This window comes from Ixodes scapularis, unplaced genomic scaffold (assembly GCF_016920785.2).
Source record: "Ixodes scapularis isolate PalLabHiFi unplaced genomic scaffold, ASM1692078v2 PGA_scaffold13__105_contigs__length_92229423, whole genome shotgun sequence".
Taxonomy (NCBI): domain Eukaryota; kingdom Metazoa; phylum Arthropoda; class Arachnida; order Ixodida; family Ixodidae; genus Ixodes; species Ixodes scapularis.
The window spans coordinates 40,889,288-40,917,038 of record NW_024609839.1 but is presented as its reverse complement, the minus strand read 5'-3'; the positions used below and the strand labels follow the sequence as shown (position 1 = coordinate 40,917,038).

General features: G+C 47.6%; 1 protein-coding gene across 2 annotated transcripts in view; it reads left to right on the top strand.

Moving 5' to 3' along the window:
* Positions 1 to 27,751, top strand: part of LOC8028799 (proton channel OtopLc) — a 73,201-nt gene that overhangs the window by 3,740 nt on the left and 41,710 nt on the right. The window contains exon 1 of one of the 2 annotated variants that reach the window (XM_029975275.4): positions 25,573 to 25,974. The exons of the other annotated variant lie outside the window; for it this stretch is intronic. The gene's annotated coding sequence lies outside the window, so the exon portion shown is untranslated. Of the gene's footprint in view, positions 1 to 25,572; positions 25,975 to 27,751 lie in introns of those variants that run through there. 2 annotated transcript variants of the gene reach the window in all.

The window sequence follows — 27,751 nt, the reverse complement described above, 5'->3', positions numbered from 1 at the left end:
CCAAATCTTGTAAGAACAATTTCGCGCGGCGCATACGAACAATCCGCCAAACTTGCTTTCTTTCTTGGGGTGAAAACGGGTAAGCAGAGAGCAAGTTCGTCTGCTTCTTTTGCAGGGCTGGTGGTGACGTCAGAACGACGCCGAGCTCTGATTGGCTCTGATTGAAGGATAGTGGGTGGACCCCTATGCTAGATGCCTTGAGGCGTACCCACTATGTTTTTGTTTTTTTCTCTATCAACCAATGAGAGCTCGGCGTTCTGACATTATTTCAACCCCTCTTCAAGAAGCAGACGAACTTTCGCTCCGTATAGGCAGAGGCAACGCGTTATGCACGAGCCTGGTTAGCAGCAGCCGCTGTCGTGTGCATGGCCCTGTCCACCGGGCAGAGCGCAGCGTCCCGCGCCAGCGAAAGAAGGGCCAACGCCCAGAATTCGGGTTCCTCGGGGGGCGTCCCCCCGTCCCCGACGCGTGAACGCAAACAAAACGGCCGAGCGAAATGGCGGCACCCGCCGCTCTCCAAAACTTGATTTCATCTTTTTACTTTCTGTTTGTTTATTTTTTTTCTGGGTTAGAGGGTCGTCGCGTAGAGAGAAAACAAGCCGACGGGACGTAGTATACGTACGCGGTGCGGTCAAGGAACACCGTGTGTGTGTGTGAGCGCGCGAGCGCGTCGCTGCATGCCGCCGTAATCTGCTCCCTGCGGTAGTGTGCCCACATTGGAGAGTGTTTCCAACCGCTCGACGAGGGTCACGTCACGTGACATTTTCAGTACAAGCTGCGAGGAAGATAATCGTATAATTATCTTCATATTATTATATGAAAATCGCAGCATTTGAATTTTTAGTGACTATTTATAGTCATGTAGAGTCATCTAACTATCTGGGTTGTTTCATGGTACTCTATTATATTTCAGTTTGTTTCAATACGTTGTATACTTCTTTTTTTACGTGGAGTGTTTCTGCGCAATATACTTAGCGCACTCAATGCCTTCTCGAAATTTAATCGTATAATTTCTAGGGAGGAGAGAGCTCGTCAAGCTGATTTGTCAGCTTTTCCCGCCAACCTCCTCCATAGCTCTGATAATAAATAAATATGTTATTGCTATTATTATTATCATCATCATCATCCTTGCCACGCGCGACATCACGAATGCGCATGAGCAGCCGAGTTGCGCGCGAGGTGTCTGCCATCAAACTGCAAACGCTCTCTGGGGTATTCAGTTGCTCCCTCTCTGGAACCAAGGCTCTCTACTCTGCGCCGCAGGGACAAGAGGAAGAGCTGCCCCGTGCCTATAAAAATCGCCAGGTTTCGCCCAACGAACGCACACCGGCCGTCACGCCTCGGTTAACGCTTCTTCGGCTTGGCCCCGAAATGTCCGCCCAAAAAAACTCGAGCAACGCAAGAAAAAAACAAATTATAATAATAAAGAAAACCGGCTCTGAGCTTCACATTGCCATTCGCCGCCAAGACATCTTTATTTGTTTATTTTTATAGTCTTCTTTTTTTTTTTTTATTATTAGGCTCGCGATGTTTGCCCGATAACGGAGAACACAATGAGCTAAGAAGGGCACGGTCCAGCCCGCGGAGAGTATACGCGAGGAAAAATAATTAGCAACAAATCGGCGTAACCAAAAAGAAAAGAAGAAACAAAATGAAAGAAAACGCGTTGCTTATTTTTAGGCGGCGTAGGAAATGCGGACGGTTTGATGCGCGACTGGCAACGTGTTCGGACACTCTAGAAAACTCCGGTGGGTCTACTTACTTCCCAAACACTAGACAGAGTCAATCGCGGCAATGCGAAACAAACACTGAAAATAACTCCGCAGAAAAAAAAAATCACGCCTAAGGTTATTGACAGTTTAAGAAAATCAGGGCTCATTAACGCTATCCAGTCAATGGACTGGCAGTATTAACTGAAAAGGACGCTGAAGAACGAATCATGACGCAATAAGCGTCGACATACTAAGCAACACCCTGCGTTGTTTTCTCAGGTCTGTAACACCTGTGCTGGCAACCTGGGGCGACGGCAGCGACCATGGCTAGGTGGCGCAAGCTACCGCCCGTTATAAAGGATACAGCCATTATCATCAATCCATCCACCTTCCCCTGGCCTGCGTAAAGATGCGACTATGCATTTCATCACGTCAACAAGAACTTGATTTTCTTAAGTCTTAGTTCGCTGAGTTCCTGTCTGTGCATTGCCATCACAGCAGCAAGTTTGCATGTCCTCTGGTATCAATCTTCTACGTGACATGCTTGTCGGCAACCTTCGCCGAGACTAGCCACTCCTTTTGACTCCTCAGGCTGCGCATGCCCATCTTCCAGATTTACGAAGTCACTTCCGTCGTCTGTGGCTTGTTCATCGGTTACGTTGGTTAGCATGTCAGAAAATGACCATAACGTCGGAACCTTCGGCATGTTTCCCCGCCGTCTTGCTTCGGCGGTGCCTGGGCCTGCGCCGTTGAACGCCTTGTAGCTGTTAGGTTGGCGCTGAGAACAGATTCTTCAGGCTTGTCTTAAACTTTTGCTTCACCGGTAGTTCGTCTGCCTTGCGGATTTCCACCGCTGTGGCAAGCGACAAATCCTGCTCTCTAAAGAGCCTTCGTCGTAGTTTCTTGTTTAAACTTCCCTACACAATTTGATATCTGATCATCGAGTCGGTCAAAGTACCGAATTCTTAGGTGTTGACCTTCAACAACAAGTCTCGGTACAATTGATCAAGCCGCTCACCTTCTGCTTGTTTCCGCCTCCAGAAAACGTAACGTTCATAAGTTTCGCTTTTCTTGAGAGAGAAGTATATCCTCGAAATTTTTCTACGACGGCCGCATGTCTGCTCCCCTTCCAGGTTGAAGGCGTCATAAACTTCCACGGCCTGATCTCCTGCGACATGCAGCAGAAGAGCAATATTCTGTTCATCCTTCCCTTTAATACGTGGTTCCGTTGCTGTCATGAAGATTTCGAGTCGATGGTGGAAACGTCTCCAGTTTTGAGCCATGTTGCCTGTAAACTGAGGCGGCTCCGCTGCTTGCAGCTCCTCCAAGGCCGAGGCTGCCGCAGAAGTCTTTATGGCTTGCTCTTCCGCTTATCACTTCGGACGCCATGTAACAATTCTTATTGGCATGCTTAAACATATTTTTAGCTTCATTGTTAGCCGCGGCGATTGGCTGCCCGAAGTGATTTGTAGGAAAGTAGACGCAGGTGCACATTCGGACGGGTCATCTAAACGGTCAAACCGTCAGCGCGGACATACAAACCCAGTTCGGCCAATATGTCGGTGGCACTAGTTCGTGCAAGAAAAGCATCGGGGAGTTCTGGGGCTCCCAACATGTCTCCGGTGGCGACCGCACGTGCGAGGATTAGTTCCAGACGCACGCGGGCCAAAGCGGGAACTCCAAGAAAAGATACAAGGCGAGAACCAAAAGTATATAAATAACGTGTCAGCCAAGGGATCTCCAACGCAGCGACCATCTGGCCGTTGAATTCAGCAAGGGAGGTGGGTAGGGGGAAGGGAGGTCGGGGGCTCCGCCGCCCCCGCCCTCGAAGATGCCCGATGGCCCCGCATGGGAAAGCGCGCCATCCAGATTTAGACCGTCATCTTTCTCTTCCAGACGTCCATCAGGCTGGGGTTGGAAGAGAGGCTTACGTGGAGGGGGGAACACTCCCGAAGCGTAGCGCCCCTAAGAGACGAGACGGGACAGCTCAGAGGCCCTTTTGGTCATTTGGCTCTCCGCTCTTTCCAGTTTATCAGGGTGAAGGCTGGAGGGAAGGCAAAAGAAGGTGAGGAGGGACTTGCCTCATCTCAAGCGCTCGCTCTGCGAAAGGGCAGAGTAGAGGAGGAACTTGTCCTGCTTTTCTTAACCTGGAACAGGGTAAACCAAAAGTAAGGGGAGGGAGAGGTCTTTCATCGCCTTCTTGTCTTTGTTTTTCTTCAAACGGAGAGACCTGACGGTTGGTGTGATATACTCTATTGTTTTCATTGCACGGGTGTTTCTTCCGAATACCTCCGTGGTATTCGAAACTCGAGCGATCTGGAAAACGCTGCCTCCGCGCTTAGAAAAGCATAGGGCGGAAGTTCAACAACGTGACGACTGGCGAGATTTCGAACCGGAAGTACGTCATGTAAAACCGCCCTCTATTCTCCGTTTCACTAGTTGTGTGCAGTGCAGGCGAAGGTAACGCCAGGCGAAGAAAGAAAGGGCGAGCACCAGGAAGGCGGGATGGCAGAGGAGGGGCAATGGAGAGCGACGCTAAAGAGGCGAGAAAGTTTCTCTCCTCTCCAGACTTCCTAGTGCTTGCCCTTTCTCCCCTTGCATGGCGTTGCCTTCGCCTGTCCTCCAGTTTGCTTTCCGCAGTGCCTCGGGGTTTACTAAACACAAGGCCCCAGAACTGGATTGTATTACGTCATTAGACACGAATGCCACGTCAGCGTTCGGCCGGGACTCGTTGTCAATTGGGGATTCGCTGATTGGACACGGAGCCCCAGCCGAACGCAGATGTAGCGTCCGGCTACGTCAGCCGAGCGTTGCGTCAGAAGCACGAACAATCTAGCACGGAACGGTTGCCCAGAGGGCGCGCCGGAGCAATAGTATAGAGGCACGCCGCGCTGGAACACGTCAAAAGTCTACTGCAGCCGCGTTGCAATATTATTGTGGCTTTTTGTCTGTTGAAAAGCGATGATTGGTCTTTTTAGGAAGGCGAACCTCCGCAAAGAAAGGTTGCCCGTGTGCCAGGTGTCCGGGGTGGAGGAGATAATCCTGGCATGAGAACATTTGTCGAAAGCGAAGTGCGTCTCGCAAGATCAAGACAGCGTCGCATTTGTAACATCCGCCTCAAGATAAATGTTGTTTTTCTTTATCGTTTCGCTCGCTCTTGAAAGTGAGAGCTATTCGGACAAAGATGAGGATGCTATATTGTTTAATTGCCTTTTCCCGCACAGCTGCGCTGTCGCACACACTGCTTGAACGCGGGCAAGTTTTCTTAGGAAGTCGGAGTTACGTACTGCTGGAAGCGTGCCGAAACTGTTTTAATTCATGCTAATGAAGTCAAGGACCAGGCAGGCACTGCCAGCCCTCATCAGCATATCAAGCTGTATAAAAAAAGCCGAAGCGGGACGCGAATGCGTTCACAGCTCTTCTGTTCTGTTTCCAGGCATTTCGAGCTGGTCGAACAACAAAATTAAAAACTTTTATCACACGCCGCGACATCTTGTTGTGTTTGCGCGCTTGTACCACTGCCGTCAAAGTGGTAAAATCGTAATTCACGCACGCGCGACAGTAACCCGCTCATATTTTTACGAGTAAATCGCCAATCGACTCATATTTGCGACAATATCGTTGTCTTCTTTTTTTACCTTTCTTATGTGATGCCAGAATGATAATTTTGAACACAGTTGTGGGTGACTAAAAATAAGTTTTTCCGTGATATTTGTTTTGCTTGCTGTTTAGGCGCAGTTATACTTTATATATTCAGAACACCCTGAGAAAAGGATCGTTAATATTACTTTCCTCTCTCTCTGCGAAAAATGTAATGAATTTTTATTTCAGTCATATATTTTCAATTATTTACCTTTGTGAGGTGTCCTGTCCAAGTCCCCTTTATGTTGTTTTCATTTTACACACCTAACATTGCCAACACGCTCTAACTCGTCCACCCAGTAATGTTTTAGTCTAATTTTTAGAGCTTCTTGGAAAGTAATTACACCTGTTGTGAGCTAACTACATAATTTTAATAATATATAAAAAAAACTAGAGTACAGCTGTCAATTTCTTTACAATTATGCGCAATAGGGGCATTATCTGCTTCATTTTACATCAAGCCTTTTGCCGCTTTCTCGCTTTCTCTTGTAAGCAATGGGGAACAAAATTGGCGGCTAAGCAAAGTGAGTTTGGTTTTCAAATTTAGAGTTGTTTAAAACATAGTACCTGCATATTCGGGTTTCTTTTGTCGACAGCCACGGGAAAGCGTTGTAGCTATTACATTAGGAACTTATCGTAGAACGTCAGACGCGGATTGCGGGCCCTACGGACCCTGCGGGCGTAAGCTCAGACCGCCTTCAAATTGACGGCTCCCCGAAGCAACACAAAACTCTTGCATGCTCTTGCGTGTAATCTACGAAAAGTTCCTATTAGCGTGACAAGTAAGCGTAACTGCACTATTGAATCACAAGACAAGATGAAGAAAAAATAATTAACCCTGTCCTCCGCACAGCGAGTGATTCATGCTTCTGGCGATCTTTCTTGGATCACCTCCCAGCAACCAACCGAATAAATCTTTTCGGGAGACACACATTTATCTTTCCGCTTAATACGATGCTGTGACATTTGAGTACACAACAATACCATGTGCCGTGCCATTTTTGCATTCGGTACATTACTTTACATCGCGCGAGACCGGCACGACAAGAGCACCAGCCTCCCGCGTCGTCTACTCCTGTACTGCTAACAAGTATGGGCGCGGCTCGCCAGGGGGAGGAGTGGCGCTGCGTATGCGCAGCGGAACTTCAACCGCACAGCCCTAACCCTGTTGTTGCCCCCATGAGTTTAGTTGCCAACTTATCCACAAGAGGCGCCATGGTTGGATCTCGTCCCCAATGGCCCGATCTGACGACACCGCATAATAAACTCCCACTAAGAGTTGGCGCCGACATACAGCAACGTCGTTTCAGTAAACACCGAATCGTACAAAAAAAAATTATAACCGAAAATGAGAAATTTTGCCCGCAACATACAATCTTAGCGATGAACGCGCTCTCTTGTCGTCGTCACACGACTGTCATCAACAAGGAAGCCTTCATAAAGCTTTTTTCGATTCGCAACATTTTTTTCCTTCCGGAACCACTTCTCAAGCGGATTCAGAGATGCCGATGCAACTCTCACGTCCGTAGCAGCGACGAAGGGGAGTGGAGACCCACGGGAAAGAGAACCACCCCATCCCAAATGATAACAGCAGCAGCTAATGGTCTCTGCCCTTCCCAGAAAGGGTGACCCGCCCTCCACTCCATACACGTATCCTTTCCTTTTTCTTTTTTTATTCATTCAGGGTCAACGACTCGTGAGCGTAGCGACACGGCAAACAAATAGGCAAACAGATAAATAACATCACGTGATCGGAGAAGCAAAGCGGCCCCAGCTGACGAACTCCAGGCTGCGCGCCACGGCCCACGAGCAACGAAAGGATCCTGCGCTCTCTTCGTTCGCCAGAGAACCGCCTTCCTTGTGTTTGCTCGCGCGAGCTGCCGCTGAGAAAATTCTGTGACACGCGTCTCTCAAAGCCCAAGAGACCACCGAGGGACGGTTGTGTCGTTTCTTGAGCGCCGCCTTTCGATGGCCTGCCTGTCGAAAGAACGCGTTTCGTGACATCCGGTGGGCGACAGTTATGGGCCAAGAGCCGTATACTCAATTAAAACGGCCTCTCTTTTGCGTGCAGATTTTTTCTACACTAAGCTTTAAAACGAACAAAAACAACAACAAAAAAAAAAAGCTCGAGCATATGATGGCTGCCAGTATGGTTTCTTAAGCCACAATTCATACATTATTAAAAAAAATACGTTCTTTGCTGCAGACATGATTGCAGAAGTGTCTAGAAACACCCCCCCACACGCATGCATCGTCGATGTCTGTAGACTTCTTTTTTTTTTTTTTTATCACCACTGTTACAGGATTGTCATACGGGGAAGAAACACGCCTCGGCCGGTGCCTCCAGACTGTCTCCTGTACGACGTTACAGCAGCGCCGTTAGCGCGGCTTATAAGAAACCCCCGGCCACGTAACTATACTTACACTGCTAATAGACGTCGCACGAAAGTCCCTCTGCAGACAGCCTCTGAGGCACGTTTCTTCCTTGCACGGCGGTCCTGCGAAATTAGTCACCACAAAGACCCTCTTGTTCTACACATTTTTGAAAAACCGGAGACGACGGACGACAAAGGGGACAACACACAAGACGTCTCAACGCCTTGTGTGTTTTCCTATTTTTCGTCCGTCGTCCCCGTTTTTTTTTTTTTTTTTTTTAAGTATGTAAACATCAATCAGCTCGCCTGCCTACTCACTCTATCATCGTTCGGCACGTTTCCAAGCATGCATTTGTATAAAGCGAACGGGCTTCGTACATATGCTTGTGTACAGATAATTCTGTCTTTCGAACGACGCGTGAACAGTGTAACTGCGGATTAATATTTTAAAGCGCGTTTCCCGCGTTCTCAGAACTTGCTTTACTATATTTTTCATCTAAAATCTTCGCACCACGCCACCATGGTTCCTGTAGTCGGTTACGGGTCATGAACGAAGTGGAAGGTCCTCCCACCCTTTTCCACTTTAGTAGAGCGAACGCTGGAGAGGAGGCGACCTCCTCTCCACCGTTCGCTCCGCTGAAGTAGAAAGGGGTGGGAGGAGCTTCCACTTCTTTCTTGACCTGTCACCGACTATATTTACTTTTTCTTTCCTCCGTGCAGATTTCTTTTTTTTTCTTTTTTTTTTAGTTCCAATTTCCGGCGTGCGCACGACAGCACCTGAGCAAATAAACAAACAACCTCGAAGAATAGTATCTCCCTACCCCCCCCCCCCCCCACAAAAAAAAATAAGAAAACAAAAACTAAACAAGAACAAGCAAAAATAAACAAACAGCTCCAAGAAGCGCCATTAAAGATGAGACTTAGGGAGCGTTTGCTTGGAGAAAACGTCTATTTATAGCAGACGCCGCCTATCTGCCCCTTATTACAGTTGAAGTCAGTGGAACGTGAGAAAGTATAGCGCCAAGCGACCGCGTATGGTCGCCATTTTGAACAGTGACTCCTTGACCTCTCCGTTCTTGGTGAGCCAATTGAACTTGCCGGCGACAGGTTATTTTATAAATGCATTTCTCGTTATATCGAGATTTTCTTATCCACGCACCGACGAGGCAAGCCCACATGTTCGCACCGCCACCACGTGCGGCGAAAGTGCTTGGCGGCACTGAAAAATATTTTTCCTCCTCTCGAAATACGCAACGGGAACATCACCATAAGAGATCTGTGGAGATAAGAATGATTGATAAGTTGATTGTATATTGCCGCGCGCGCAGCTGGCCAAGTGCAGGCAGCGCGCGCGTGGCCTAACGGTTATTATGCCTGCTTCCCACGCGAAAGGCCAGGGTTCCATTCCTGGGAGCGACGCATCTTTTGTTCTTCCTGCAATTTAGTTTCCTGGTAAATTCGAGAATCCTGTTGCTTGTTCGAGGTCCGAATATTCTGCACGACGAACATTCTATGCCGATTATTCCAGAAGCTCACGCATTTACATAAGGGGCTCCGCGTGGCGAGCCGCAGTCAGTCGATCTCGCCCCAGAGCTCGATCCAGCGGTTTCGCCGACATCGACGCCCGCGACGTTCTGCTGTTTTCTTCTGTTCCCTTTTGTTCTGGGCACAAGTTCGCCCCTTTAAACGTTTAGTTTCTTCAGTTATCATCGCCTCATCAATTGTCATTCGTGACAATATAACAGTGTGAAAGACGCTTACATTGGCGAGGAACGATTTCACCACGACGACGCTCCACAGCGATCTTGGCGCGGCCATTCAGAATGACCATTTCGAAGCTTTGAAACGACCCACACGACGATTGCCATTGCAACAAAAACCGATCAGCCAATCGCCGTGCGAGGTTTTGATCGTCTGTGTGGTCTGTTTGTGTCCGGCTAGCAGGCAGGGAAGGCAATGGCGCCACTTTCTCGTAAGCCAGCGACTTTAATGACGGTGCCTCCGCGTCTGCCTGCGCGTGCGAATGACGGCGCTCCACGTAGCCGCCTATAAGCGGAGCGCGCGCCCCACGCTCGATCTCAATGAGCCAAGCGCCAAGCGGCCGCCAGGGCCACAGGACATCCCTATCAAAAAGAGCCGGCGCGCGCGCGCGCGCGTGGGAAGAATTTGGAGCGAAGAAGGAGGCCTTGGGGGTTGCCGACGGTCAAATAACCGCCCACCGAGAGTCAGCGCACAAAGCGGAACTCCGATGCAAATCCGACACGCCAACTTCCGCGCGGAAGTCGACGGACGCGAGCTCGGTGTTTTCCGCTCGAGGAGGGCACGCGATACGAGCCCCCAGGTTCGCGTTTTAGTGTGACTGGAGGTTCCGGTTTGGGAGAGTCGTTTTCACAGCGAACGGGACGATCTGAAATTATTTCACAGAATGTATAACCTCGGAAAAGTGTCGTGGGTATGCGCAAGCCTTCCTTCCACCTAGCGGCGGAAGCTCACGTGCCATTTGGGAGACAGGCGAAAAGATCACGACGCTTACGCGTGGCCTCCGAGATTCTTGGCGCCTGAAAACACGAGTCTCCGCAATATCCCTGTTTCGAATGCCGCGCGAAAAGTTTTCTCGTTAAACTCATTGCCATGCGGCATTCGAAGCAGGGAGTCTTAAGGTGACTCGCGTTCGAATCTGTATGCAGACTGTCTCTGGTATGATGGATAAGCAATGTGACCCCGGCTTTAAACACTGGTGACGTAAACTCAACACCTCCAGCAGCCCGCTGCCTTCACCGAAGTGAACGACCGCGCCACCAGACCGACCGGACTTTTAGGGCGTTATCACTTGAAACTTTCACCGAAAAGTCCGCAAGGTGACCTCGGCCCGCCTGGCTGACTCGCCTAAACTGTCCCCGAACTTCCGGAACTCGGGCAACGGTTTCCGCGACGATGAGAAGAACATGTCGTCCCCGTCGTGTACATCATATCGCCACAAAACCACCACCACCTAGACGCGGCACCGCGAGCCTCCATGGTACAGGCCTTTCTGAGGTGCAGCGGCTCTCTTGAGCCAATAAGAAGTATTATCAGTAACAATATTAACATTATTATTATATCAAACACTAGATGTGTGCACGCGTTAAAGAGCTCGTATTTTTATTAACGTGCTGGCTCTGGTAGTGCGTTCTTTCACCCAGTATTTTGCTAAGACGTGGTTTCCAGCAAGCCGGCCTCGAACAAGGGAGAATGTCGCACAAAATTACACTGCGGCAAAAGGGCTAAAGCCGTGAAAGCCCTGCCGATAGCCCAGTAATGTCAAGACGGCATCCCAGGAGCACTTGAGAGAAACGCGAAAAACGGCAGAACGAAAACAACGGGTAGAATTCAGCAAATAAAGATTTCACGAAAGAAAAAAAAGAAAACGAAGCAATGTAATTCGAAACTCCCAAGCGAATGACGATACCAAAGTACTCAAACCCCTCTAACCTCCCATTCAGTAAACAGATCCGCGAGAGAATAACGAACATGACGTCTCGCCTACTCAAAGGCACAAAGAAAAGGGTGTTTTCGGGTCAGTAACTTTATTGAGACTCGTTATTGACCCGCCACTAGCTATTGCCCGAGATGATCAGACGTGCAATTGGCCTGAAAACAATCAGGCGTGCATTTATTGCACGTCTTTCCCGGCTCTCAAATATAAAACACGTAGACTTCAATCCCCCCCCCCCCCCCCCCCTTCGCTGAAAAAGTAATGTGTGCTGTGGTGAGAAGCAACAACTATGATTCGGGCAAACAAGCGCCTTTTTATCCCGGCAGCTAGCCAAGCAAGGTCGATTATGAGAATTTCCGGGGCCTGTAGCTAGCGCTACCGCGCGGCGAAAACAGCCTCGAGCCCTCTTTTGACGAGGGGAATGACCGGAGGAGAGATTTGCACGCCAAGAATCTCCTAGGCTACGCATTGCGTGGTCTGCTTTGCAGGCCGGTCGAGCTGGCAAAGACGTTCCTCCGAAGCGAGTTCGGACGACCATTGCTAGATGGCCGCACTGTGCCTCTTATAATTTCAACGTATCCAGATATGAGAAGAAAAAAAAAAAGCGTATTGATGGTTAAAATGCATTCTGAAGATGAGGGCGCACTGCTCATACACCATACAAAAGACAGGATGTTCGCTGCAAAATTATCTGCGAACGGACAGGCCTCGAGAATGTTCGAAGCGCACGTGTGCTTCCTACGTACGTGTGAAGAAGAAAGGGACAAACAGCGGTGCTCTTTCTATCCTTTGTGTTTTCGTGTTTACGTTCTAGCTGACACTCTAACCTAGCACAAAGTCTGTAGACAGTTTTTGTACGACCGGTGTGTCAGACAGGGCAGCCATGCGAGGAAGAAACACTGTCTGCAGGCCGTATTTTATAGGATGTAGTAACAGTATGACTGCGGTTTGAAAAACCCGTTAACGCATTCACAACGTTCGACATGTTAGACGAACGAAAAAAAAATCGATTATAATTAAAATTACTCTCGGTTGAAAAGTATTTAATTAGGTTACCTCATTACTTGAAAAAAAAAGTAATGGGTTGTTACTTGAAAAAAAGAAAAAAAAAGAAAAAGTAACCTGTACTTTCCCTATTACTTCATGTTTTCAAAACGAGTTTTTTCCTGTCGGTTTGAAAACGGCTCTTTCGTACTGTCCATTATTGGACTAAAATCACCGAATTATCGACTGAGCTCTTGCTCTTAGTCCACCTATTTTGGGAAACCATATTTTCCTGTCGCAGACTTGGTTCAAAGATTTCTTGGCAGGAAACACGTAGAAACAAAAGATGCCATCTTGAAGGGGAGGGAAAAATAGTGATTAATAAAAGTAATCGAATGACTACGAAGTTACTCCAAAAAGTAATCGATTATGAATAATTTGATCCCTATGATATGAGTATACCGTACAAGCCCGAGCGTTAACTCCGCGCTAGGGACACGGCGCTGTCGTTGAGCTATATATATAGTATATATTAGTGCTGATGCAGCACCGCAACTTTGCCTTATCTCGGCATCGAGATCTTGAAAATTTTGCGAATTAAGATAGTGTCAATGGAGCTTTCTCGGCTCTGTGAATCATCCCGCAATCAAGAACAGTCTCCAGTCGCCTCGTAATAATTACCCCTTTTCAAAAAAATTGTCGCTCCATCTGGTGGCTGCCACGCCAATTTTTCGAGTCCGCCATTGTTTGGGGCACGCGATCTGAGCATGTATATTGGACGCAAGGGTCACGTCAACCTTCGTGCTCGGCTCGTCAGTGTTCGGCGAGCACTCGGATCCAATCACACGCTTCGTGACCGAGAAATGGCGACCGCCAATGCTGCTCGATCAGTTTGTGAAAAGGGCTTACCAAGGTGTTGCATCGGTTTAAGCTGTTTCTGTTGCCACGCTTATCGTGTGTTCTGACTCGCCAATTTAAAACCTGTTTCACGGGCGCGCTTCCAAGTTATATCCGAACGTGAACCTATCAAAAAATGGGCGTTTAAGAATTCTTAAAAAAGAAACCAACAAACAAAAAGAAACACCGTATACACCTCTAACTTTGATCTTCGTGAATATCATACGGGATAAACGCCGGGGTTACAAAATCGACCTCGCGACACGTGGCTATATATACGCGAGCGGGCGTAGCCAAAATTACGGCCTAGAAAGCGACTAGCACCGATGCGGGCGTACCGTATCAAGGCCCAAACGCACATCGCCTCGGCGAAAGTGAATAAACTATTTTATCCCCTCCCTTTTTCCCCCCTCCCCCCAGTACAGCCCGGAAACGACGAGAACGTTCTCGTCGTTTCCGGGCTGTACTGGCAGCATTAGTTAGGCGGGTACCCGCCTAACTAATGCTGCACGCCCCCGCACGGCTCCCATCAACTTGCAAATGGGCCAAGCGCCGCCAATCTCAATGTTACAACTCGAAGATGAGCACCACTTATGGTATAAAAAAAAAAAAAAGCGTTCGAGATAAGCCGGTCGGTTCCACGCAACACGCCCGCCCGCTTAGTCTCTCTTAAACACCGTAGCCAACTGTAGAACAGGAAGTTCGCAGAAAGGATGAATACATTACAAACAAAAATGAAAAAAATAAAAATACAAACAAGAGCCAGTGTTTATAATCGACGTCCCCGGAAGAGGGCGGTATGTCTTCGGGAGACAGTTCTCGGTGTACGAGTACTCCACCCACATCCTCCCGTAACAAAGTGTACACGGTTGCCAACCGGAGATTCGGCTCCCTGCGCTCGCCGGAGGAGTGATAGGCGGGAGAGTCGTAAGAGTGCGGAGGGTGGTGTCAACCGAAGTCACGGGATCTAGTGACTTACTGTCAATGGGCGTTCACTGAAGGCTGACACGACCCTTTAAAGGGTCGGGACAGCCTTCGGTGACCTACGGTGTCAATTTGAACGTTTTGGACTAAACATATTTTCTGAAAGGAGACAAAAAAACTCAGCCTAAAGCAGCAAGTAAACTTCGCCCAAAAAGTTTCAACTATTTCTAATAGTAGAAATAGGATATAACCGAAACCGAAATTAAACTACAACTTTACTCCGCCATCTTCTTGTGATGCCAGATGTATAAACATCAGCTCATGGGTAGCTTGACCCTGTTTGGCCCAGCGTCAGAAACAGTCAGAAGCCCGTCGCAATCGTCCGTGGGAAATAGTGGACTACGATTCATCAAGCTTGTCTTTGTCAAGCAATGACCAGCAAATGTTTTAAGATTTCCAACACGAGATTTCAGACGATTCGCCGTTCGCATTCGATCCGCCGACATCGCCTCCGAGGGGACCTCCCGTGGGGACCGCATTCGCGATATTCCGCCTAGTGGACCCAGATGCCGCTTCAAATCAGAATGGCATGGAAGACTTTATTTGCTAGCAAGGTGTGAACTGTTTTCTATGCCAAACGCAAGTTCGTCTGCTTTTTTTTTGTTTTTTTGTAGGGGTTGTGGTGACATCAGAAAGCCGAACTGTGATTGGCTATGATGGAAGGATAGCGGGTAGACCTCAAGGCAGCTTGCTTTGAGGTCCACCCACTATCCTTCAGTCAGCGCCAATCAAAGCTCGGCGCTCCGCAGTCACCACAACTCCTACAGACAAAAAGCAGACGAACTTACGCTCCGCAACAGGAACGCTAGGAGCCAGCGTTCGCGTCGGACTGCTCGGTCCCATTTCCGTCGCAGAGACTTCTTGGTAGCAAACCCATAAGATGTCACTCTGCCGCATTTATTCTTGGCGTTATTGCACCGCCACAGCCAATCACCGATTCCTCCCACCTTCCATCGCGTGCCGCGAGCAGCCTAAACCGGACGAAATTCGCAAAACCGCATACGGTCACTATCACTGCAACGCACAACGTCTGCTCTCCATATGAGGTCACGAGCGCGCCTGCTCGTTGTTGTCAGCGACAGCGGCAGCAAAATCAATTAATTCTGAGGCGTTCGCGTAAACATCAAAATTCATTTCCTCAAGAAACAAAAATATTTTGATTACTATAGTTTGCAGACATAGTAGCTGGTGGATATTTTGTACACGGTGAAACTTTTACAAAAATCAATGACCATCAATATTTTTTTCCGGAATCGCGGTCACGCCGCCAATACATCATACAAAAGACCGTCTGCAAACACTGCCCGAGTCGTGTCCCTTCCTTGTGTGACACTCCTGTCACAGTGCCCATTCATAAAATGTCCTAAGACATGATCGAAGCATGCATGCACATGAAGGCGATTCTATCATTGTGTCTGCCGCGAAGAGGGGTCTTTTGTATGATGCATGAACAGTGCACAACTACGACTTTAAACGCTTTTTTGTTTTAACCCGGTTTGAGTTAAATAGCCTCTCTTGTTACGCACACGCGCTTCTTGCTTCGGGAGTCATTCTTCCGCGATCAAGTCGGCTAATATCGCAATTTAGTTGGCGTGTTAGCGGTAATCATTCAGATGCCCGAGACTCGAGACGCCCGAGCTTTCGGTGACTTGACAAAAAAATGTGGTTTCTGCGATCTTAGTGCCACGCAAAGTGTCGTCTGTGCTTCGTCAACTCTCCAGGGACACGGAGTGATACAGCCATGACTTTCGCACGCTCGTGCTTATTGTTCTGTATAGCTCCCACTCGGCGCATCGTTGACGACGGCGATACCGAGCAGCGCTCGCTGCGGGCTCCATTCGTGATGTGCGGCAAAAGAGAGAGTTCCGACTACGGGTCGCCGCAGACGACACACCGTCAATATTTGAAGTCTCGTTGGAGGACGGCCAGCCACCGTCGTCTTCTCTCTCTCTCTTTCTCTCTCTCTCAGAACGCAAACATCCTGCCCGCCCGTAAACGGTTCTGGCGCGAGGGTGATATGTCGAAGCCCCTTTGATACAAATGAAACATCGTTTCTTCATTTTTTACTAAATGTGTTTTAGTCGTTGATTTTCATTGAGTTCCGTATCGTTCGGCTGTAGCAGCCGGCTATAGCCGCCGACTGTAACGAAAAACGGACACCGAAAAGCGTACGCTCCTAGGGAAGCATATAAATTCAGTTCCACGGCAAGATGAACTCACTACCTTGAATATTGTGAGCCAAATGGTTTGCCGGCTGAGCTATCCGGGGTCGGTGGTCGGCGCACACCAAAGCGAACTAAGTGGCGCGGCGCGCGAAGGCGCGGTCGTGCGCTTCGCGGCCTTTCCCGTCATGCTGCTTCATATCACGGCGCGTGTCAGAAATGAGAGCGGATCTTGGATAGGGCGGTGCAGTTCAGACGCACTTCTCTTCTTCACTGGAAGGCCCATCACACATTCTGTGCTTACCAGTCTTTGTCAGCATGATCTTCAAGCTAGTATTTTTTTTATTTTTCTTTCGAGTACGAACACTCAATGTCTCGCAAGCATGCGAAGCACGTACACCACGTACGCAGGTTTTTAGGGGAAAATAAAAGCTCCCCACGAATGTACAAGGCACCCCTCCGTTGTGAACAGTAATAAAAAACGTGAAATGGCGCTGTGTGTATTTGTTTAGTCAGCGGGAACGAAGTCAGCCCCAATGGGCGACGGGTGTCTTCCGCTGTACGCGTCGGAAGTATTTATGTGGTGGGACAACGGGAATGGGGGGTGAAACAGTCTGTACAATACGAAATTATAAAAAGGAAACACTCACGAGCGTTTATTTAGAACGAATATATATATATCTCCTTCCGGTTTTGGACTGGGGAGAAATTGTTTTTCTCCCATGTTGATGTCTTCGAACAGCGTGAAATAAGGAAGAGCTCAGAGGGCCACTAAAGAGGATTCTACCATCGTCTGTTCTTGGTCATAACTAATACTACAAACGCTAAGCATAAAAAAAAAATACGATGACGCCTATTTCCTTATTAAAAGCGTGATGAAATGTCGGGACACACAACTTTCTGAGCCGATTTTTCCGCTCAGGGAAGGCCCCAGCAGCGGAGCCGGAGCGGTGACGATACGCTGGTCGGCCAATCGCAAGCCGACTTTCTCGTAGAGGCGGCTTGCGGTTGGCCGATCAGGCGTATGTCGAAGATTACTTAGTCGATCGGCTCACTTTCCTGCAAAACCACTTAATCCACTTTTTTTTTTTCCAAAATATGGCTTGGACAGTAAATGGATCTGTTTCCCTGTCTCGTTTCGCGCTAGTCGAATAGAGAAAGTAGAGCGCTTCTTTGTGCTCACCACGAAGCGAAAGGGAATCCACAACGGGAAAAGGCAAATTTCGGTACGCCATTATCGAGGTCACTGCAAATCATTGACTGAACAGGATGTCGCTCTCGTGCTATTTGCGGCCGAAAAGCGCTCGTTGTCTAGCCATGTATTATCGAGCCGAAATTCGGAAAAGTTTCCATTTCCACGAGGAGCAAATTTTCGCGAATATCGTGATTTTAAAGTAACTGCAAATAATTGAGATCTCCAATAAATTTTGATCCATATTTAGCGTGTATAGCTCGGAACCTGGGAAATTCTTGCCTGCGAAATACCTTAAAAACCGGCACTTTGAGAAATTTGCAAGCTATCGAGCTCGCGACCCGCCATTACTAAAAAATGTTTGGGGGGGGGGGGGGGGGCGATCGCCCCCCCTTTTTTTTCTGTTCCGACCGCAGTCACGTGACACTAAATCGCCGATAAATTTAACGGAAAAATTGTGACGTCGATATGACACGATGTAACGTGACACTGTGATGTCACAATGTTACAAGACGTATCGCGTTCAAAACAAGCAGCGCTCAACCTCTCAACGCGTCAGCTCGCAGCCACAACAAGCGGCCACGTGACCTGCGGCCAAATATACGTGCCGCCAGTGCTGGGCTCGGCAATTCACGGGGCACGTGCTAAGTTCCAGACATTGTTAAGCCGAGGCCGCACTGCTTATGCGCCAGCGTACAAAACACAGTCTGCAAACGCAAGTCACCGCAATATCCGTGGTTCGAATGCCCCCTGCCCAAGTTTTTCTTTGAACTCATTGCCACGCGGCACTCGAAGCACGGAATCCCGCGGTGATCTCGCGTTCGAATCTGTATGCAGTCTGTCTTCTGTATGACGTATAAGCAGTGTGACCCCGGCTTTAGGGTTCGTCTGTTCCCGTCATTCGAGCTATAGGACACGGCGAGCTGTCCATATAAATTGAATGGTCCTCAGCTCCTCTCAAATACAAAGCAGTGGCAGAGCAAACCGAGCTTTGAGTCGAAAGTAAAATGTAAATTTTCTTTCCGGAATAAAATAAAACTCACGTCACTTCTTCGAGCTTCCCCGACGCGGTCTTGCATACGTCATCCCTTTGCGCCGCCTCGCCGACGTAACAACGCCTTGCTTTTTTTTTTTCTTTTGTCGTTTTCTTCTTTATTTTTTTTTTTCCTTGACATTCAACACCGTTATCCGTGAGAGTGGAGACGTGACTCTGAACAGGTCCCAGACGACGAGAACAAAAGAGCTGAGAGCGCGAGCGCGTCACGGCCCAAAGCGTGCGATTCGACCGCGCCGCAGCATGGTACGCGATAGCGGGACATGACAGCTGACTCTGTAGAGTCACTTCGGACCGCTAATGACACGGCTGAATCCGCCTCCCATGGATAACGCGAGTCGTGACGAAGAAAGCCAGGTCGCGAATGACACAGCGAGAGCGCATCCATTTCTGCTTCCTTTTTTATGGACCGTGATCCCGTGACAGTCGCCATGTTGAACTCTGACGTTGGCGGAGATAGGAAACAATAAAACAGAGAAATGGCACAGCACTTCAATTAGAAGCAAGAAATAGCCGCGGGTAAATTAGAGTTCATTGGCTCCTTGGACTCCAGCTCCTTTCCAACGGCAGATACGACGTGCCCCCAAAATATAATAATGTGTTTTTCACAGCAAAAAATAAATAAATAAATAAATAAATTGCGCGTCGCCCAACGCTGAGTTTCCGTAAAAATGTAGCAATAGCGGACCGGGCCCGATGCAAACGTTTTAAAGCGTCCCTTTATCTTACGTACAAAAATGTATTATAAGCGCTTCTCGGAAACCTTTAATGGAAAAAGGGGGACGTTCTCGATATAGCTGACACCATTCATCTACGTGCATTTGTAGACTTCGTAAGTCGCCATTGTCTAACTGAAAATTTCCGACAATCACTTGAAACTGTGGGAAGTTAATGGGGATCGTACAACAATAAAACGTCAACTAGGGACAAAACAAAACAAAACAAAAAAATAATACACAGTACGGAGACGTGTGAGACATTGCTGAAGAAGGTACGGGTCCAAATCAAGAAACCTATGTATGAAGGTCTTTAAAATTTGAACGTCATTTGCTCACTTACCAATGCCTGGAAACATATTAAGCAGTGCCCTATGCGTTCCGATCTGTACTGTGCGTGTCGATGTACTGCGTGCTTGTTTAGAATATTATGAAGCAGGGTTCATTTATAGAACGGACGAGATCAATGGATTTCTGATATGCCTGCCCAGTGGATGGCTTCCCCATGCTTCGTCGTCGTTGCGCCTGCTTCACATATTTGCTACTAGAGGCGCCACAACCCCATAGAAAAATGCAGACGACTCTTCTTCTCTTCCCGCTGCCAGTGCACTGTGATGCCATCTGTGAATTGAATACATTCGTAACCCATGCTACATAGCAGGCGCAGGGCACCGTCAGTATAAATTTCATATATAAAAGAAGTCTTATACCTTTCTTTTAGCTTTCACGTCTTGGTTTTGTTTCTATGCTGAAATGCTAGACCTCTGGTGCTTGTCATATCGACAACAGAAATAGTCAATGCCAATTAAAAAGGAGACAGCCAGGCTGGCGGACTTCCAAAACGTTGATACAGCGACCACTTAGCGTTTTTATTGCTACTGGAGCAGAGCCGCAAAACACACGGCCCGCGGACTACATGTGGCAGTCAAGTGGTTTTTCTCAGGACCGCGAACGCGTCCCCGCTGACCGAAAACCTGCGCACCCGTCGGCAGCACTCTGACCGGGGATCTTGATATACATTTTCAATTTGTTTTTTAAGCGCAAAGCCCCTTGATGTTTTAGACCGGTCCCTTGTGGTCCGCACTGTTTTTCACGCATGCAGTTCTAGAGTTTTAACGACTTCGTAGATAGTGGCTTGCTGGCGAAGATCTTCTTGGGGTCATGCTTGTCAGTCAGGGATGCCGAGTAGTTTGTAAAAATTGGCCTGAAATACCTAATACCTAGTTGCAGGAAATCTTTGTAACGGTTGACATCTTTCTCTACCTTTGCGTATTTTAGAGCGCCATGGTGTATAAGTGTATCCACCGCAGGATCACCAGCTGCATGCAACAGCTGTTTCAGCATATTTCGTTTTTTCTGTAAAATCTCTACGAAGTTCTTCCAGCGCACACAACACCCTCATTAGCTTCTCTGATGGATAGTATAGTCCTCCCCTGTCCCAGTGCCCAAGGAAGGAATTACAAGGAGCCATAAAAGCCTGCTTAATGACCAATAGGAAGTACAACTCGCGAGTCCGAGTTGCACATAGGCACACAACAGTAAGGTATCATGCGAGTTAGAATGCAGCACAAGGTGTCAGGACTAAGCACAAGGTGCTGATGTACCCACGATCAATAAATGAAATGAAATGACCGCGCGTGTACGTGTGGCGTCGCGGTGTGCGTGCCACGAGCCGCAGACAGCCTCGTGCTATTGAGCTATGCCGGCAATTGCTAAGCGCTCTATCTGCCGGCCGAACGACGACCGAAAGCAGTTACTCGTGTCAAAAAAAAAATTACGTGATCAAGTCACCTATTTGATCACGCAAGGTCACGTTACAGCGTAACTTAACATAGGAAACTTACATTATCACGTAGCTTAACGGATAACGTAGCTTACGCTAGCTACAGTGAACTGTAGCCGCAGGCAGCGGACAAGCGTCGTCTGCATTTCTGTATGGGGTTTTGGCGCCCCTAGTAGCAAATCTGTGAAGTAAGCACGACGACGACAAAGAAACAATTGGGCAGGCACTATGGCGAATTCCACTGGTACGGTTTTGGAGCGCGCCGGGATCGACTTTTCTGGAGCGAGCCTATTTCACCGGGCGATCGGGATCGAGACGGACGTGTTCCACTGGTCGTTTTGGATTAGCTCCCGCTCCAGACCTCGATCTAGATCCGAGAAAAGTCGCTCCGACGATTTCGGCAGATTCAACCGGAAGCCAGCCGGGCCAGCCCTCGGCGCACACACGTGACTTCCTTTCTCGCGGGGCATCTCGCCTCATCTCGCCCATCTCGCCTCAGAGTTCGTAATGGCCGCTTGGTTACCCCCTTGGCTCGACCTAGCTCGACAGCCGGTTCGTTTTCCAGGAAGGAGAAGAGAAGGTTTTGCCGCGCTACGGGCATTTCGGCAACCTTTGCTAGAAGCTCCTGAGCTATTCCTGCCGCTCGTGCGTCGAACACGTGTTAGCGCCGCGATTGCGAAAACGTCTTCGAAACGACCGCGGCGGCCGCGGAAAGGGGATTCCCGAGCAGTTGAATGACGGGAAGGCATCCGCCGATCCCGGAGCAGTGGTCATGTTTCACTGGGGATCCGTAGGTGGCGTGACTCCGTTCGGATCATGTGCTCCATTCCGGATCTGGTCAACTGATCCCGGCGCGCTCCAAAACGCCCACTGGAATTCGCCATTAGAGGAGGGAGGCGAATAGACCGATCTCACCGGCCAGCCTGACTACGCCACCGCTGCCGCAATGCATCGCGGGATCTTTAGTCTTTTTGCAAGTGCGACAACATCACTGGAGTTGTGCGCGTGTAGAGCACGAGACGGCACGAGCCCTAACTTGCACGGCCGTCTGCCTCCTGCTGAACTAAAGTTATGGCGGCGTCACGCATGCACCGAACATTTAATGAGATCGGTCTATTGCAACCTTCAGTGTAGTACTTTGACACCCCAAAACTACATTTCGACGTTCAGTCCACTGAAGTCGAACTAACGATACCAAGTTTTACGAGCGGCTTGATAGCTGTGTGATATAACTTACTAAATAAATACTGTATGTATCAAAAACAAAAGAAAAAAACCAAAAAATGGAGGATTTGTAGCGTGGTTACCAAAACCTTCAGTGTTTTCCTGTAGACTAGAATGCGTACATTGGCTATTTTAATAAGTTGTATACCACTCGGCTATCAAGCCGCACGTGAAAGTTGCTATCGTCGGTTCGACATCAGTGAACTGGACGTCGAATTATAGGTTTGGGGGTGTTATATATGTTTAAAGGAGAGTAAGAACTACACCCACTGTTTCTGAGAGTGTAGACCAGAAAGCGAAATAAATTAAGTTGAATTCCGAACCAGCACACTACTGGAGTCAATGTAAAGCACAAAGTATCCCGCAGTTAAGTTCACTGCTAGTGCGAAAAAGTTACGCTCGAGATAAGATATACCTAAAATGTGCCACACCACGAGCGCCCCCTTTAACGTATCACCACGTGGTTCGTACATGCACCTTTGATTATCTCGAGAGATAACCTAATCGTAAAATCAGTCACGTAATCAAAAGCCCGACTCTGTTGTTTCTTCGACACCTTTGCATGCTTTCCTCAGTTTTTCATGTTAGTTGAAGCCCCGTTGTATAGACCTGTAGCTCTCAAGTATCGAACAGCACCCCTGGGCGCGAAGAGAGCGAATATTGAAATCGTCTGTACGTAAGACCTGGATAAAGTATAAACAAGAATCTGGATCTAGGCTTCCATGTGAAGTATGTACCACAAAGAGAAGGCCCGAGAAAAAAAAAATGCTCGGACAACGACCGCCTTTCTTGGTTTGAGCCGCCGGATAAACGAGCGCTGACTAAACTCGAATACTCTCGCATCTTCCAAGAGCCGGTTCCAGTAAACGGAAACGAGGTCATTCGGTCCTTGCATCAATTCCGTTTATTACAAACAACCCGCGTCCGCGAAATGGTCCGCATCGTCGAATCTGAACACATAACACGCGGCGCTTCATTCGACGCGTTCGAATGGTTTCTGTTGGAACTGCATCCTTAGCAGCGCAATCAATGTCTAAAAATAGAGCCAGACCTTTAGATGGGATTGAGGTTACCAGAACCGCGAACTACAGAAACCACCCAACAAACTTTTCTTTTTTTTTTTTCTTTTTTTTTTTTTGCGTCTAAGCTGTGACATTGTTTGACTGACCATACTCTAAAAAAATCTAGGGCATATACTATCCCGCGAAGCACGTGAGAGTAGACTTGCGCACGTTACTTAAATAGTGTAACTAACTATCGTTACTGGTTATTTACCTCAAAAAGTAACGTACGCTACTCGTTATTTCCACTCAAAAGAAACGCGCTACCTCAGCTTGAAAGTAAAGCGTTATTTTCCCGTTACTCTGAATGTATCGTTTTATTGAAGCAGTAGCCGTTTCCAATATATGTTGTCGTTAATAATTACTGCTTTTTTTTTTTGGCAGCCTTTATACCTGTCATGTCGAAACCACTTTTCGGAGGTGCATCGCACCCAGGCCTCGCTTCTAGCTCATCAAGAACCACAAAAATGGCGTCTTCATTAAAAAAAAAAAAAAAGAAAAAAAGTTTGCGATCATGTTAGATGGTTACGGTCTCGAGTTCCCCGTACGTATAGACACATTCATGTTACTATTGCGGCATGCCGCGGGACAACAAATGACAACATGTGCCGTAACATGCTCACGCAGAAAATAACAAAATACATTCGTGAGCTCAGTCCATTTAGAGGCACCATCACGAGCTCGTTGCACCCTCTCAAACATTGGCAAATCGCCGACGAGCAGGAAATTCAAAAGAACCGGTTAACGGAAACATCCGTGGTCCTCCGTATGACGTAGCTGTCCACACAAAGCGAGCAAACAATTTGTTTCTTTGTATTATTTCTTTTCTTTTACTACGCCATATTTCACGGAGACTAAACCGACGACGGACGCCAGACAGACGAAAGGAGGAGCCGCATTCGCATAAAAAAGTAAAACATAGCCACGTCTGCGGTATCAGCTGGCCACACTTAGTGTGCTCAAATTTGAGAGTGTCTCCAACTGCTCGAGCGGGCTCATGTGGTTTATGCCGTCAACCATTAAGCTGCAATAGCTCTCATGGTCTGCGCGGTTTGAGTTGCTGTGTAGTCAAACTTTAGAGAGCCTAGACAAGGGAGCAACTCATGGAAAGCGTTAGAAACGTAATGGCGAACGGACCATGGACACATTGGTCGCAAGCAGAGGTGGCGGTGATATATTGACTGTAGTGAAATGAGAGTAATTTAGTTACTTTGTAAAATGAGCAATGTCATTCATTATTTCTGGGCGTAGGTAGTTTATTAATGTAGGGAATTAGCTTAGGCTACCTTAAATTGATATGAAAATAATGAATGTATATTCGTGGGCATCAAAAAAATTCCACCGGAATTATTTTAAAAAAAAAACAGCTTAGCCACAACTAGAAAAAAATATTAATAAGAAAAAAGGCAATAAGTGCCTCAAGCCCACGTCTCGAAGAAAGAACATAGGTGGCTGGAAGCGTGACATGACTAAAGCACTCAGAAACGCATTGGTATTAATTAAAAAAAAAGTAAGGAAAACAATCGAAACGGAAGCAGGAATTCGGAAGGGTAACCTTCGTTCCCGAAACACCGATGGGGCTTTTGTTTCTTGAGGTTGGTCTACCAAAGAATTGCAATAAGCTGCACATTCTCCTCACACAATAGGATCCGCAGTTCAAGAGGGGGTCGCGAAATGCAGGATCGAGGTTACGGATAAAAGGTTTAATAGAAAATAGATCATAGAAGGCAAACATTTTTTTTTTAGTAGCAAACTGGTCATCTGCTGTTCTTCTAATTTTTGTTTTGTTTAGAGGGGCATCCTGCAAGACAGGAAACGAACCAGGCAAACACATCTATTTCACCCGCCCAACACAACCAGACACACGAGGAAGTGAATCACCTATATTTGTTGAGTCACCCCGAAAACTGACTGCCAGGACCTCTCGCCTCTAGAAACTTCGAGCCTGTAGGGGCAGACTCCAAAGAGCCGCTTATGTATATTAAAGTGCTAATAAAATAAATTTTATAAAATTGGCCGCAAAAAAAAGTATTAAGCGATTTCATATAAAGACACAATAAAGTAATTCGAAAGTAATTTCTCTACTTTTCGGGGCGCCATTTGTAATTTTAACTAATTTACTTTCTTGTCGCGGTAATCTGGGATGTAATTCAATTACATTGCATCATCCAGGCGAACAGTTTTCCAGAGGACCACCGCTTTCGTCACCTCCTCGCAGCTCGTGCTGCAAACGTGGCCCATAAACCACGTGACCACGATCGCGCAGTTGGAAACACTCTAAACTCTAGGCGCACAAGCAAAACCAAAAGACAGCAGCGCCGCCGAGCGCACCCGTGGTCCCGTGGTAAACTCGCGCCCTCGCGCGTCCGCCATCTTGTTTTTTTTGTTTCCTTTTCTATTTTCGTCAAGTAAGCAGTCACCAGCGGCGAACACGGGACGCATTCAGTCGCCGGAGTCGGGAGGCACGTACGGCGACGTCGAGCCGCGCTCTTTCTCTCCGGGATACACGAACGAAAACGGATAACCGCGGAGCACGGATGATAAGCCGGACGACGCTGTCACCACCAGCACCACCCGTGCGTGCCGCCCGTGTCTACGATCACCACACCGCGCGGTGCCGACCGTGTGATGAACTCGACTCTGGACGTGCTTCGCCCATCGCCGTTTCCCCTGGCTTTCCCGTCGACGAGGATGACGTCGTTCTGACAGATAGGTGGGCAACACTAGCCGCGCTGCTATAATTTTCTTTTTACTTTTTTTTTTCTTGTATAGCTTTTTACTGAGAAAGGCGTTAACGGATTCATTCGTTTATTTATATTTTACTACAGGCACCCACGGATGTGGGCAACTTCGGTCATAGATTATCCGACTGATCGGAAATATCGTGCCTTCTAGCGTGTTGTTCCCTGCAGAGATCAGTGTCTAAAAAGAGTATTATTCTTCTTCTTTGTGACCATCGCGATTGGATTGTTATACCAGGAAGAAACTTCGCCTGAGAAGGTGTCTGTCTGTTGTCTTGTCGCATTGGTCGTACAGAAACCGTCTGGACACATACCCGAACCGTATAGAAATGTATGAAGCAAACATGCCTGGGACATTCTTGAGCCGCTTGAACAGATCATTCTGTTGCGATGTCTGCAGTGAACATCGGGTCTCCTGTACAATGCAGGGACAGTGTTGACTGGAGTCTTAAATATTCCGATTTCTTTCTTGGGCAAGCGAGTAAAAGCAACCTGTACCGTGAGCCAAGACACTTCACATCGGCATATCGTGCTCAGAGCCAAACTTTGTTTCTAAAGAATAAGTTGTCCGTAAAATTTCCGGTGTAAACCGAAGAAAAAAAAAAACAATAAAAATTCTTCGGTGTCAAAACGTAGGAAATCGGTTATAAAACCGAAAAACACCGATACACGTCTGCCCGTGTAAAAAAGGCAAAAGCAGGTAAAAATAAAAGACACCGATTTCTGGACATTTTTGCTCCCGCAAGGTCCATTTTTGTCGAAAGCCTCCCATCTTATATTTCAAGTCTTAGTATTTCATTATATTTTTGACCGGTAATCACTGCTCCTGTTCCTTTTTTTTTTTTTTTTTGCGTTCGTCCGAAACAGTTTACTGAAGTGCACCGATATCTAAAAAAAAAAAAAATTAACACGATAAACACCCAACATTTCTTTCGATAAATAGATACCGGAAACATGATGCCCTTACAATAAGCAGTACAATCTATCGAGTGAAAGCATCCCTTTTAATATTTAGATACCTGGCTTCACTCTGCGAGACTTTTACTAAACCACCCCACGTCTAGACGAGACTGATGTCGCTCGACAGTATTTCTCCCTCCTCCAGCTAATGAATCTGACTTCTATAGACGCTCTAAACACGTGCCAGATTACATCCGCCATTGCTGAGCTTCTCTTGTCATTCCGAGATGCCGAGCCACCGAAACGAGCGTTTACGAGTTTCCACAATAATATGACAATTAACTGTCCTGCTGCAGTAATCATGAAGTAAAATAGACGAAAGAAAAGGCAACAAAAAACTGAAGGTCGGGTATGGCGGCGCCCATGCACAGCTGATTAAGAGCGTCTATAAATGCTTCCGTGACAATTGAAGTCTAGTGGATTTGGAGCAATCCCAACATCGCTCCACGCACGCACTTTGAGAGGGCAGGAAAAGGATCATGTTAACATTAAGAGGCACTCTGAAACCACTTCACATCCACAGGCAGATTTAGCCATCAATTCGTACCCTTATTACTCCAATTCAACTCGATCTGTATTTGGTGAAATTAAACGCTCGGTGCCACACATACTCTGACACCGGAAACTTCAGTTGGAGGAATAAATGAAATGTATGACACGCGTATCACAATGATGAGGTTCGTGCATACTGAGCAATGCGCAAGTGTTGCAAAATCCGTCTTTGACGCAACGGGAGGCGAGAGCCCTCCTCACGTTCCGATGCCAACGCCAATGATAAAATCGTAATTG